At 36.8% G+C, this 15,478-nt stretch overlaps 1 protein-coding gene across 6 annotated transcripts in view; it reads right to left on the bottom strand.

Moving 5' to 3' along the window:
• Positions 1-5,768, bottom strand: part of tmem121aa (transmembrane protein 121Aa) — a 162,022-nt gene extending 156,254 nt beyond the window's left edge. For all 6 annotated transcript variants that reach the window (XM_015351160.2, XM_015351156.2, XM_015351157.2 and 3 more), the window contains exon 1: positions 5,211-5,768. The gene's annotated coding sequence lies outside the window, so the exon portion shown is untranslated. The remainder of the gene's footprint in view (positions 1-5,210) is intronic.
• Between the last annotated feature and the right edge of the window lie 9,710 nt (positions 5,769-15,478).

The following is a 15,478-nucleotide window of genomic DNA, read 5'->3' as shown; positions in this document are numbered from 1 at the left end:
GACAGGGCTATGGTTAGAAGTATGATTCAAGCTATGGTCAGGATTATGTTTTGTTAACGGCATGCAATTAATCTTCAATAGTGGTTGGCTATAATCACTATTATGTCACACTATTAACTATTAGCCCCTAATCTAAATTCTTAGTGAAGGATTTGGGTTAAGGTACAGTATGTGTTTTGTAATTCAATTGATATTAAGTAAATTAACTTTAAAAAAGTCACATGGTTCTTTTGCATATTGATTCATACAGTGTAAAACTGTTCCTTATGGATCTCTAGTATCAACATTTTAAAACAAAAACAATAATGGACTTTTATCAGTTTGTTTTATGGTTGATCCTATCATCAGTACAGGAGTAATGAAAAATCCACTGCCAAAGCCATTTGCCACTTAATATACTGAGAGGACATAGTGCCTCCTGAAGAGTCAGCATTAATCGCAGGGGCAATACAGCTCTCACTGACAGAACAGTACAGCTCAGAGGTGACTACCAGGTCACGGGTGTTACAGTATTTATCTGGAGGAAAATGATGGAACTCTGATCACCTTTGATAGTTCAGGGGAAATTTTATTCTGCTCTGGGGGAAACCTAGTTACAATAAGGTAATGATGTAAAATGGGTTATGTCTAGATTTATATGATAATCAAGTTTATTTATAACACACAAAACATAAATCTAAAAATAATACGGAGCTTTCCGTGGACATGTGGAGCTGTATATTGATTGGCAAGAAAGATCCCATTCAGGCACAATATTCATTTTTGCACCAAAAAATCAGAAGGGAAGTACAGTAATATTGCTTAAAAACATGTGGAAAAATGTAGATACTGAGGCAAAAAGGAACTTTTTTCTGTTCAGTAAGAGTTCTGAAGTAACAGAGATGATAGTGTGGAAATTATTATGTGTTGCATATTTTATGCAAATGCTGACCATTGAAAACAGAGGTGTTATATGATTTGAGCTTGCTTTGCACTAATACTTAAGCAAATGAACAACCAGACATTGGTGAGCTTTTTAAAGCTAATATGTCACAGACTCCTGAAACAAGTCCAAAGGCCTTCACCACATTTCACTATTATCTAAAACCTGGATATGTTACTGTATACTGGTAAATGAATGGAATGATTACATAGGCAACTACAGCTGCTAGACACACTGATAAAAGGTATTATTGGGAATAGTCATTATAAGATTCACAAAGCCAGGTCCTGCCAGATAAACATTAATGATATTGAATGGGTACCTAAAAGATTTTATATAAACAGGTCTTTTATAAGGTATTTGATAGGGTAACCCATTAAATATTAACCTGCATATCTTAGGTACAACAGTATTAATTAAGGTAATTGAATGAGTCATGGAAACCAGATTTCCTGGAGTGGTCTTTTGAGGAACATAAAAGATGTAATTCCCAAAAAATACTATAAAAATACTATATTACATAGTTACTGAAAATGTCAGATCTTTCAAATGATACAAAAGTACATGGAATCCCACATAGTTCCCATACCACTGCAGAACCTCCAAGGAGGAAGGATCAAACGTAATAATGTATAACAGTCTTTTACAAAAGAAGATTACAATGTTCAATAGTAAATCTGAAGTTTTTTCATGGGAAGCCCATGCTTTTATTATACTTGCCAAGATTTACAGTACCCTGATTTCTATAATAATAATAATTGCTTACACTGATATAGCACTTTTCTGGACAATCCACTCAAAGTGCTTTACAGGTAATGGGGACTCCCTCCACCACTGTGCAGCATCCACCTGGATGATACAACAGCAGTCATAGTGCACCAGAACGCTCACCACACACCAGCTATCAGTGGTGATGAAGCCAATTCATAGATTATTAGGAGGCCATGATTGGTTAGGGCCAATGGGAAATTTGGCCAGGACATTGGGGTTACACCCCTACTCTTTTTGAGAAACACCCTGGGATTTTTAATGACCACAAAGAGTCAGGACCTCAGTTTTACATCTCATCCGAAGGACGGCACCCGTTTACAGTATAGTGTCCCCATCACTATACTGGTGCATTAGGACCCACATGGACCTCAGGGTGAGGTCCCCTGCCTGCCCCACTAACACCTCTTCCAGCAGCAACCTTAGTTTTTCCCAGGAGGTCTCCCATCCAGGTACTGACCAGGCTCACACCTGCTTAGCTTCAGTGGGTTGCCAATTGTGAGTTGCAGAGTGATATGGCTGCTGGCATATATAACACTTTTCATAATACCATTTACTTTTATCATACTTTTAACATAAAATGCTTGCACCCTCGCACATTTTAATATCTCTCCTCTTTAACCTTGTAAATGTATTAGGGATATACTCCCACTTTTTTGTAAAACTAAGTGTGCCTCACAGCAGAGGTTGCATGATACGCATATGACATACCTACAGTTGAAGCTATGCCTGTGACTGGAGATTGTGCTATATAAAAACACACAGCTGAATGTGTGTGCTAGAATGGTGAATTCATTCTATGTAAATAAATGTACATAATGCCTGTTATTTTCTGTCTGACTAGAATGGAATGAGAATTATTTTATAGTTTAAAAGCTCTGTATTTAATGGAATAAAAACAAAGAAAAAAATCCCTGGAATCTGTTTATTATCATTTAATAATACTTTGGCATGAAGCAATAAAGGCAGTGCTGAAATGCTTATTCTTTATATGCAACTTGTAAAAGCCCTTCTCTTCACTGCTCTCTTTCCCATGCATCATACATGGCATACAGTAAATCATGTTTGGTAATGAGTAGCTAATTGATCTGTGGATCTCTGCAAGCGTATTATGAAAGAAAACCAGGGTATTCACTTCTTCAGCATGGTTGAGTAGCTTGTTCCATACTCCCACAACCCTTTGAGAAAAGAAGTCCCTCCCATTCTCAGTTTTGAATGCATTTTCATGTAGTTTCCATTTGTGTCCTGTGGTTTCAGCTTTGCTGTTTATTATGAAAAAGTACATGAGATTTCTGATGAAGAACATCATGAGAATATTTCAGCTCAGTTATCTAGTGCTTGATTGCTTGATAATTGATTACATATACAATGCATATGCAATAAATTCAATAATATACTGTAGTAATAGAGAGCAGTACTTCAGGTTCAAGTTCACGTTTATTGTTATACAGTACTGTATGTACCTAAGTACTGTACAAAGAAATGCTTACTTGTGTTTTTTCTGACATGACAAATGATATACTGTACTTTAACACTTGACACAACATTGACATAGAAAATGACATAACAAAATTACATCTTAATTCTTGGAGACAAGAACATGGTAGCAGCAATATTTTTAGCCAGCATTTAGATACCAGCTGTGTGCAAAATTCAGCAGTGGCAATATTTTCAGTTCAGTGCAAAAGACAAGTGGTAGCAGTATTTAGAGTTCAGTGCAAAACAGCGTGGGGGTTGGAGGATTTAAGAGTACTTCAGGGAGCTTTAACTAAACTGTTTGGTACTACTTACATGTATAGGAATTACATTACAAGGTATAGTATCTACAGTACATCTTCTGCTGCATAACCACTTGCCATTACTGGCACTGTAGATACAGTACAATGGTGTGTGCACATATATTTTGAGAAGTGAAACCATTGCATATGACCAAAGGACCTATGGTTATGGGTATTTCAAGAAATAAATTAATGTATTTGGGCAGACAGACCTTTGATGCAAAGGGGTTTCTCAAAAGAAATAAAAGAAAGCCTGACAGGTCAATTGATTTATCTGATTCAATGTTTGATGCAGGATTGGGGTCTAAGAATATGTTTATCTGAAGTATGTCAGTGAAAGGGGTTATACAGACAAAAATGTAAAAATATATTTTGGAAAAGTGAAATCTTCAGAGATATGGAGATGTTTAAAGTTAACAAAAATGAACTCTTAAACTTTAGATCAATTTGAAAGAAAGCAGTTTACAAGCAATGTGCTTATTGACACCTCAACTGTGTCCTGCAAGTTACCATTAATGAAAATCCATGAATAGCTGCCCCTACAGTATATTAAAATCAAAAGACTCCTTTTTATATTTTCAGTGATTATAAAATAGCACTCGTTCACGAGACATTTGCCATTCACAGAGAGATACAGTATATATATTGAATCCAAAAAAGGCAGAGCAGAAACGGAGATACACGGAACGTCGGCTTAGCATTTGGAAACACAAATAATGGGCTGACAGGTGGGCTCATAGATAACCAACTGCCAATATTTAGAAGAGCCCTGTAAGTTTTCTACAGACTTGTTTCATGGTGATGTGAGCGAGACCGAGCTTTATTCCGTCTTGTTTTTAGAGATCTGAAGTTCCCGAACTGTCTGCGAATGTTGCTGCAGTATTTGTCAAGATTTCTAAGCAGGATGAAAAATGCTTGTGGGCAGAAAACCAAATGCAGCAAGTTAAAAGAGAAGAACGACTATCCTATAAAATACCATAAATAGCAAAAGGCTGTTCATAATTAGAAGTTAGATATCCTCACACCAAACCGTACTAACGCTATCTCTCCTCCCATGCTACATAAATCTCAATGCTCACTGTGACAGCCCGTGTTAATCTTTAAGAAGGGAATAAACCACGGATTTCTTTAAAATGATTGTTATTACAATGCCTTTTCTCCATTCCGAGAAGAAAGGTCTACTACTGTACGTCTACCACGCCACAATGACATTTGTGGCGGACACTTTCTTTTCTATTTTCAAAAGTCATGGCGTTGACAAGAAATAAACTCACGCTTTAAAGACAAGAAAAACAACGCTCATTTGGCAATTCCAAGCTAAGCAACATCACGCTGCCAAATACGAAAACGAAATAAACTTTAAAGTTTGTTTTGTTTTATATTTTCTCCCAGCTACTATTTAAAAATAATATATCAAGATTAAGAGGTTTCATCAGTTATATTCCAACGTGGAATAGTGCTGCCGTTCATAAACTTGAAAGCACGTCGCTGCTGCTGAAATTAATTTAACTGCAGCCTTCGGATACACACAAAGCGAAACCACACTTTAGGATACAGACTACTCGTATCGAAAACAGTGAAATGTAATCCGTATCACAGGTTTTGTGTAATAGTGACGCAAAAAAAAAAGAAATAAGGAACAAAAAGAAGACCCTAATTGTTTTTTTATATTTTTCTTTCAGATCTTGTATTCCTCGGCTTAAAGATCAAAATGAAGCCACCAGCATACGTAGCATGCTTACCTGTCCAACAAGATACTCTCCAAGGTGCTGAAACCTCGTTTTCCTTTATTAGGCACTGGAAAGTGTTTTTAAATTCCGGTTTTTCGAAACGCAGATGTGGGTTGCAATCCAGCGCAGTTGATAGGGGTTAGAAGACGCTACGTCCGCATCAGCCTCTCCAGTACCAAAGGAAACATCAGCAGCGGTAAGTAAATAAAGCAAATCCAAAAATTCGTTTTAAACCCGTCAAAGCACTGTAATGACAACGTGCACCTTCCTGTGGCCGGGTTTGCGATTCACATTCTCGCTTCCTTTCCCTTTTTTCATCGGCGCACTCTTAACACATAACTTCTCTCTCTCCGTCTCTCTTGCGTTTGTTCTTCCTCCGCCCTCTCAGAAGAAAGCATAATTTATTGGCAATTTGCTTATGTAGAGTCTGTCAGACTATTTGCTCTCTATCTTCCTCGCTCCACAGCTGTAGCTTAAACCTTTTTTAAAGCTACTAATAAACAGCTTTGCGAGGACCATACCCGGGGGCTGTCATAAAAGGGAAGCCCTTCAGCAGCGAGACAGGGATTCGGCACAGGGGGAAAGGTCGGGGTTTGAAGCGGTATGCTGTGGTGCTAGAGAGTCGCCGTTGCAGTTATGGGAGATCGGACAATGAGGGGACTGTGCAATGACATTAGCTTACCTATAGACAGAATCTATTATAAGCGACATTAAGGCGAGATCGGCACCAGAGCTATAGCTCTAATTTGGAAGAAGCAGATTGATATCATAACATACTGCAGAGTGCGGATCGTGCCCTTAGTTATGCGATATTGGAATGAATTGCGCCCGCTAAGGAAAAAAATAATTTGGGTCTTTAAGGTAACATTTGTATAACACCGACTGTTCCGTTAGATTGAATTCGTTAATTTTACTCAGAAAAACATAATTCAAGCTTAATTCGAAGTGATGTTTAATGCATTTGTCTCCTTAATTTTCAATCTAAAAAACACTTTATTTCTTGAGTCTACACAAAGACAAAATACAAATTAAGTCTCCTTGCAGTAAATCCAATGATTTCTACAAGACGCTGTTTGGAATAAAGGGAACAACTCTGAAGGTGTAACTAAAAGGTTGTGAGCTCAAATCACACATAGATCCTTTGAGCAAAGTATTTAAATCGTAAAAAATAAATACCTTCATAAATAAGAGAATCAACTAAATACTACAGCAACGATCTAAACAAAGTAACCCGTACAGTGGCCACTTAAGTCTGGCGTGCTATAGTGAGCTAGATTAAACTTCCTTGATTTAATGTTACTCTCCCTTCATGCCAAATAGATACTTGTTTTAGCTTGTTAGTCCTTCAAAGTCCATCAAGTATATGTGCAAATATACTTACTTTATACTGTATGTAACACCAATTCATCCATGACAGTTCACCTAGATAGATGTCAATTTCAACATACACTGTGTGATTAATGGAGCAGTGTTGGGAAAGTAATGTAACAAACAATAGGAGGCCATGCAGCTCATCAGCTAACTGATGCTAGGATATCATGCAGCCATTTCCTGAATGAAACCAGGGTATCATGCTAAAAACATAGCTGGGCAGCTTTTCCTATACACACACAAGTCTTTGAGTAAATATAAGATGTATGATATGCAATGGGTGACATCCCATTGAGGAAAGCTTTCAGACTATTCCATTATTATAGACCATAAGCAACATTGCCACCACACAGCCTGATCTAGTCAGTCCTCTGACACAAGTCAAGGCTGGGCCTGGTCAGTGCCAGAATGGGAGTTCTATAAGGAAAACCAGGTTGTTGTCAATGGTGTTTTGTAGACTAGTAATTGGTGCTCTTCCTTTAGAATAAGCATTTCCAGACATATGTGCCACTATTGTAATTAGGGACACTTTGCTGCAGGAGGTTCTCTCCTTTCGATGAGACTTTAATCCATAGTTATAAGTTTTTCATCATTAAAGATTGCATGACACTTGTAACAAGTAAGGCAGGAGGTTTATCTCTGGTGTCCTGACTGCACTCTACATTAGGCTTGCACCTTCAGAACTCCCTAAACGTCTCCCTTAGTTCAATTGTTACACTTCATTATTTGATGCCATCAAAACGGACACTGGCTTAGGTATAGAACAGCTGAAAGGGAAAGTCCAAGATCGGAAAGCATGGCGAGAGATGGCCTATAGAATTGCCGAGAGTTGGATCCGACTGACCGGATAACATCATCATCATCATTTGATTTGTTATGTAATGGGACTGACACATACTATAATTGCGATCATGCCTCATCCAAGTTTGGGGCTTCACTTCTGGGGTGCATGAAGTTGGTCTGTTTCTACATATTTGAAGTACTCTCACAAGTACAGTATTATCAGTTCCCAATACAATTTTCTTTTTTAGAACAACAAAATAAAGTAATTATATAGCTAGAAAACGTTTATCGCCTAGCTGTGAAGAACACATAATAAATAACATAAACAAAAACAGGAAGCAGGCATTTTGCAAATATAACATATTTTAACATTGAAAGTAACAAAAAACAGCATTAACAATGATAAATAATGATAAACAGAATCTCTGTTACTTCCAAACTATTAAGCAAATCATAACATTAAAGTACTGCACCAGAACCTTTGTAGAATGGTATTACAGAAATATGTATGCAAATAAGTAACAAGAGCACTCAATGACAAGCTAAGTGAAATCAGTTAGGCTGTGCAGATGGAAAAGTTTTATAAAAAAAGTTCTATAAATCAATCGGCCTATATTTTTTACCTCAGGTACAGTATGTTTTAATAACCTTGAGCTTCCTCTTTGCTCCTGCTGCTGTCATTGCGAGAGATTCCAATCTGAAGGGCCACAAGATAATCCACAGCAGCAACAGGAAGAGCCACTACAAGGAATTGTTTGCTCACATTTGACTCAGGGCCCTAGGAAGTTGCCTAGTTCGCTTATGCCCAGGGTTGTCCCTGGTTTGAATAATCTTGCAATAAAACATTGGCCAGGGCTGGCATGCAAAAAATAAAACCAGCCTTCATACATACAGTACTGTACTTACTTCACTATCCCATGCTCTGATTAGATAAACTTTGACTAAATAAATGGCAGTGACTGACCAGATTAACTATATTCAATCATTCAACAGCACCTTTTGGAATCCATGCAACAACATTGAACTGTTTATACACAGATTAGAGCTAAGCAGCTTTCATTTTAGAGTCAAGTGCAAATGCTCCTGCTGGTCAAAGCTTTATTTTTCCACTATCATTGAATGGATGACAAACTTCCTATTCTCAGCTAGTGCCTTATAGGAAAAGAGTCTCACATAATATTCAAAATTAAATAGAGAAATGCATAAATATGGTTGGATCCCACAGAACCACTCTATAATTATGACAGTCTTAAACAGGAAGAATGAGAGGATGAACAAAACAATTTACTCAACCTTTACAAAACAAAACTGTGCATAGCATAAAAAAGAAACCATGCAGCTTTATAAGAAACTGTGCCAAGTAAGTAAAGCAAAGTCCTGTTTTGATTCATAATGAGCAGGAGGAGATGAATGAAGGTTATGCTGTTCTCATTATTTTGTGTCATCCGTGTTTTTGTTTGTTTGGAATCGACAGACCCTAACCCTTTTTCTCCTCTGTTGCAAGGACAGGTATCTTTCCCCTTTCCCCTTTTCCACACCATCTTCAAGTAAGGGATTAAGTGGGGAGTTGTGTGAGTGTGTGAGTTGCAAAGAAACATGTATAGGTTAATTCCACACTAGAAAGTAGAAATAGGAAAAAAAACATTTTGACTGAACAGCCTCTTAAGGTGCATGAAGAAAAGAACAATCATAAGAGCCAAAGGGATAACTGATTAATACACTAATCAATCAAATCTGCTACCTCAGTTTAGGGTACTGAAACATCCAATAGATAGCAAATTGCTGACCATTTTAATGTATAGCATGGTTGAGAAGCTTGCCTTACACTTTATTTAAACTCCCTGCTCATGTATCTAATTATGTCATTGTTTTGTGTTACTTTCTTCTCTAAACATTGGGAAGAAGAAATTCTCTGTGCTCATCAGCATTTGAAGGAAACGGCAGAACTGACGATGAAAGAAGTGGAAAGGAGTCCAAGCTTGCGACAAGCAACTCAATTAAGTGCTAAGTAGTGATTTCAAAAGACGTTATTAGGAAATGTGGTGGAGCTCTTTCTTTAAACTCCGTATTTGAAAAGCAAGTTTATATATAGTGTGACAGAAGTTTAAGTTCTTTCTAAAAAAATAATTTCGAGTGTATGTTGTAATACTCATTTTTCTTTGTGAATCTCTTTAAAAATCTAATTATAGATTATAGATTAATCTTTTCACACACAAAAATGTTCACTAGCTATAATGGAAGAGGTTGCTCTCTTCTTTTTTAGCTTTAAAGATAAACTTAAAGGAGGTGTGCAAATCTACGGTTCTTCTGACTTTATTGAAAACGGTAATTCAGTTACTTAACCAAACCTCATTTTTAGTTTCCTGGACATGATACAGTGTTCATAATTGTTCAGTCTCACACCAGATAAACTAAGGATTAGTGCATCATGTCCAATTAAGCACTTGTTGCCTTTATTTAAATTACTGGAATAAATGCAACATGGAAATAATATAAAAAAGTATTTAATTTGATTAATTTTAACGAGGGAGAACTAGAGTTACTATCTTTAAAGATCTGTATGGTTACCCTACTGGTAAACATTGAAATTGAAAGCTTGAATGTCATCTTCCACCTCTTTCCATATAAGGTGTGTCTGCAAAACATGGTGTCCTGGGGAGCTTTTTGAATAATTTATAACTGTGTTAATTCATGTGTCTTGAGATCAAATGCTGCTATTGAGAAATGTCAAACACTTACCATAGGATGTGTCTTGCTGCCATGATTTACATTATCTGAGTCTGAGCCAGAGTGAAGCTAAACTGACAGTCATTCAGACACCTTAAGGTTGGAGATAAACAGCCAATATGAGTTTAACTGATGTCTTTTGGTAGCAGTGCTCATGGTCACAGTTTGTTCTTTGCATATTTAGAAATCTTGCAAAACTCATTATGATATTTTAATGAAGTGACATAAGATTCAACAAAACATAATACCTTCAAGAGCTGCTTATACTGCAGTGCTCCTACAGGACCTAATTTCTCAAAAGAAATGCAACTTTCTGTATTTTGTGTAAAAGGGAAAATGTCCTCAGCTTTCACTGAAAGGGGCCTTTATGTTTTCAAAGCTACTTATAACTCTGATAGGCCTGGTGCCTACAGTGACTGTGAGCAAAGCAGATAAGGTACACCAGCTCCACACCAAAGATCTCTTGCTCATTCCCGGATCTGCTCCGTAGTGTGGCAGCTCATTATAATGCTCATTGTTTTTTAGACTGACAGTCTGGCCTGCTCTGAATAGTTTTGCAATTTTAATGACTGAAGTCAAAGCACAACTTTTTATTAATTATTTGATCTTTTACTGTACTATTATGTGGGAGGTACTGTATAATACAGAATGCAAGGAAGAGGTCCGGGTAACATTCTTTCAATTGTGTTAGATGTAATGACCAAGAAAATTATCTGAAGTAATAGAAGTTTCTGTTTTGATTATAGCTGCTTTTATGTGATAATCCAAACCTTGTAATTATTAAGTGGCTGATACTAATGGGTCATTATCTGCTGGTTCTACATTTTGTAAAGGTCACACATTCTATGAATTTGGCTTGCTTATTGAGCCCATGAGATTCATGAAATTGAGAAAAAAAAACTTACATGCTTAAAATGTCACAAATTTGTTGCATATATGCAATACAAGGTCTTTCAGATGGTCACTGACTTTTAACACTTCTCTTACTGTAGTTTTCATTTGACCAGTCGTTGCTTTAAAATGCAAATGCATCCAATGATGGCATACAGACATATAGACAATAGGAAGTCATGACATCTGTATAAAAATGTAATTTTCTTTTTAGGTACTGAATAATGGTCCCTGAAATGCTGTATTTATAGATATGTATTTATATATATTGTACATACTGTACAGTAGCTTTGGTAGTTTCAAAACATAATATGTTCCAAATTTCTCAGTTACCCTGATAGTTATGTATTTCATTTTGTCACGTACGTCCAAAGGGACTAACCGTGGAGAGCAGGAGAGCGGAAAAAGACCCAAATGCGTAGCGGCGAGACGGGAAAAAGGCCCGGGCTCATTAGTGCAAAGAGTTCAGGAATGCCGTATAGAAATCTATGCCCTCAGGGAGCGGACGTGGGGCGCCCTGGTGCTAGGCGGGTCTCAGGACATCCAAACGTCAATGTGTCACGCCCTCTGCAGCCAGAGGGTGCTCCTTCTCTGTCCTGTCCCTAGTTTCCGGTCTGCTGTCCTTCCTGTCCCTCTCTTTCCCTTGGGCTATATATTTCCGGGTCTTGCACTCTGTCCTGGCTCAGCATTGACGTTCGGATGTCCTGAGACCCGCCTAGCACCAGGGCGCCCCACGTCCGCTCCCTGAGGGCATAGGTTTCTATACGGCACTCCTGAACTCTTTGCACTATGAACCCGGACATTTTTCACGTCTCGCTGCTACGCATATGGGTCTTTTTCCGCTCTCCTGCTCCCCACGGTTAGTCCCTTTGGACGTCCGTGACACAATGCTGAGCAAGGACAGAGTGCAAGACCCGGAAATATATAGCCCAAGGGAAAGAGAGGGACAGGAAGGACAGCAGACCGGAAACTAGGGACAGGACAGAGAAGGAGCGCCCTCTGGCTGCATAGGGCGTGACACATTTATCTTTCAAAATAATGTATTTGATCTCTTAAAAAATAAATATTCTTTTCAAATGTACTTATATTTAAAAATATTTTTTGTACCATCTGAGATGCAAAGGAACATGTAAAGACGATCATTGACAATCTCAAGAGTGTAATAGTAATGTTATTGAACATGTTAAATATTAAAAATATTTCCCTTCTGCTTTCATTTTAGTCTTTATATCCTGTCATCCACATTCAAAAATGCAGAAAGTATTTTAGTAGACATTTAATACACTTACATTTGATACACTTTTTACAGTATGTCTACAAATACAGTACATACATTATACTGTATGAATGCTTTACCTGCATAACTTCCAGGAATACAAGTTGTGATCCTATGACATAAAGATTCATAAAGGAGAAATGCATTAATACTGAAAATCTGGAATCTCAACTTGCACAATTTAACGTTTCTAGAGCCTGCTTTAATTTAATTGATGATACAACTTCTTACTTTATGTACTGGATCTGCTGTGTAGTGGGGCTGCTGGTGCATAATGGCACCTATGCATCACTGAGGATGGAACTACACTTCAGTGTCAAGAGTGGATTCCTTTCTCTATGTGAAGCCCTTTTGGACTTCAAGAGCTTCATGAATTTAAATAATTTATTTTTTTATCCTTGTTATCCTTATTATCACCCCTCCATTTTCTAACCACGTTGTTCAATACAGGATTGCAGGGGAGTTAGAGTCTTTCCCAGCAAGTAACAGGAGCAGGGCAGGACACACCCTGTATAGGACGCCAGTCTATTGAAGAGCAAATATTCACACCAAGGCCAATTTTCCAGGAAGCCAGTTAATGTACGCCTGTGGCAGTGGGATGAAACTGAAGCACCTAAAGATAACCCATCCAAGCACAGGGAGAGCCTACAAACACCATGCTGGTAGTAGGAAATGAACCTTATTATCATTCTGATCATAATTGATTAATATAATATCCTCGTGCAATACAAACTTGTAGTTAAAGCATAAATTAATAGAATCCCCTTGAATGGTATAAATAGTCTCAGGATAAAAATTAAAAGTACTTCCTTGTTTACAGGAAGTGTGTCTCATAATGTATCTCATAATGTTCTGTGGAACCGCCAGAGGGATTCAATTTTTACTTAAGACACACCAACACCAACAAAACCAAAAAAGCTTTACAGAAAACCTTTTATCATTCGAAAATAGACAACCGGAGCTTCACAAAACTGTTTTCAGAACTGAAGAAGACCAAGGCAATGTTTTAAGTAAAGAAGTTTTACCAATTACCACATATACTGTAAAACAGCTGTAAAAACATAAAGGCACGAATGGTTTAGCCTTTCCTTATCACCATAGACAGGGCAAAACAAATCAGACAGTGCTGTTGTGCTACTTCCCCAAATGTGCAGCATTATCTTTGAGCACAAATTAGGCCTTTACATAATTTACATGTCATGAAATGCTTTTAGGCATTTACTGCCTGGAAAGTGGTTATATGTGTTCCTTCCATAATGCCCTGTTTTAAATGCAATCCTCTCATTTCATTAGAAGTGTTCAGAGGTATACTGTATAAAGCATAGGCATATACAGAGCTAGTACATCTGTGGCTTAATAGAATACTTTATGTATTCAGATTACAATTATTGTGTGGAAAGGACATCAATACACAATAAGGCATTTTAAAATCTATTTTATTCCTGCTTTAAAGTTGATCAGTTGGAGTCTAATCACAGTATGTTTCTGGAATGATTCATTTTGAGCTGCATTCAATTAAAAACTATTTTTTATCCTTCTCTGTTACTTTAATGATTAGTTTAAAGATGCCATTACCTAACAAAAGAAAAAGGGGAACAACTGATAGACATGCTACTGTATATTCCACCTACTGTATCTTTCTGTGTCAATGGAAAAATAATTGTTTTCAAATTCTATCGCAGGGGCAAGAATTTTTCCAGCTAATGCAACTGAAATTTGGATCTGATTCACTGCTGGAGTCTCTTTCATGATAATGTTTGTGCAGAGGATTCTTGGATCCATAGCCTAGAAGTAATCAAACTATCTTTGGACCAATTTGGACTTCTCCTGCTTGTAATTGCTGCATGCCACCTCAGTACAGTACTTTGAAATGGAAGAATGACTAAGACAATGCTGTCTGCCTGAAACAAAGCTTATTTCCTAAGAAGCAAACAGGCAGATTTTTTAAACTTTGTTTTCTGTAGCTTCAGGGCTGTAATGCAGTGAGTCATCAGAATGGTAAGAGTGCAGAAACAGAATTTACCATAAAGAGGAACTGTTCATGTGCAAACACACAACATACTCCCTTTTGGTAATGTGCATATTTGAGATGATTAGGTTTAAAGATGCTATATAATGATGCTTTATTTTTACATTATTATTTTTACCTAACCATGCAAATGAAAACCTGTGCTAGAGCTTGATCTGTGGGGAAAAATACAGAATAAAATTAACTATACTGTACAGGTGCTTTATGTAACCTTAAACTAAACTCTCAAAATTCAAATTTCAGTAAGTATGCTGCTTGGTAATTTTGTGATAGTGTTGTTTTCAATGAAAAAGGTTCTTAGGAGTCAGGTTTTATCCTAAAGCAATTTTTACAGATGGTATCTTTAAATGATTGCCCATGGAGGTACAGACATTAAGCTCCTTTTCCAAAAAATAATTAAATGTTCTATCATAGGATTTTCTATTTGAACTTATGGTTGTGCTCAGAGGTCTTAGAGCTTTGAATTCTGGCCTTTAGATTACTAAGGAGAGATTGCTTTCTCAACAAATTTAACAACTAGCATAGTACAGATTTCTTCCTGCCACCTCATTACACCCACCTAAATACACAATATGACAATAGAAGTATAATAAAACTGCTACCTCTGCTCTATGAATTTATACAATAAGGCAAGCAAAACCATTTGCCCATTAAAATGCACCTTAGCTCTTTCAATGATCCAGTTCTTATACTATGTGCAAAGCCATACAATTTTTAAGTGATTTTAAAGTGTTTTACCTTTTGAAATAATCTACAGTATATTATAAAATACATACAGATCTGTTTAATCTGTTATTATTTAAGATACAGATTATTTACATTTGTGTGACTCTAGCTAGTTTGAAAAAAAATACTTTAAATTGGTTTAACATGCCAAATGTAATAAATACTTTGCTATTCTACTAATGCACAAAGATTACAAATCAAAATAAAAACTTGTTACTGTATAATGTTTTTTTTTTGCATAAGCATGCCAATCAATAAAACCAGCTACAGTATTTAAATAAATACCAGCTAAGCGGTATTAAATTTCTGCAGTCTTCATATTATTTCAGGTTTTCTTTTTCTCTATGGGATTTCCACTAAATGAGTGATGTGAGAGTGAAGTTGCATTACATAAACAAATGCAACACATGCATGAATCCTAACAGAAATACAAAGACAAGCTTTAATTTTAAAACACAATTGAAGCTGAGGTTTGTA

This window comes from Lepisosteus oculatus, chromosome 8 (genome assembly GCF_040954835.1).
Source record: "Lepisosteus oculatus isolate fLepOcu1 chromosome 8, fLepOcu1.hap2, whole genome shotgun sequence".
Lineage (NCBI taxonomy): Eukaryota > Metazoa > Chordata > Actinopteri > Semionotiformes > Lepisosteidae > Lepisosteus > Lepisosteus oculatus.
The sequence above is the reverse complement of the archived record's forward strand: the minus strand, read 5'-3'. Positions and strand labels throughout refer to the sequence as shown.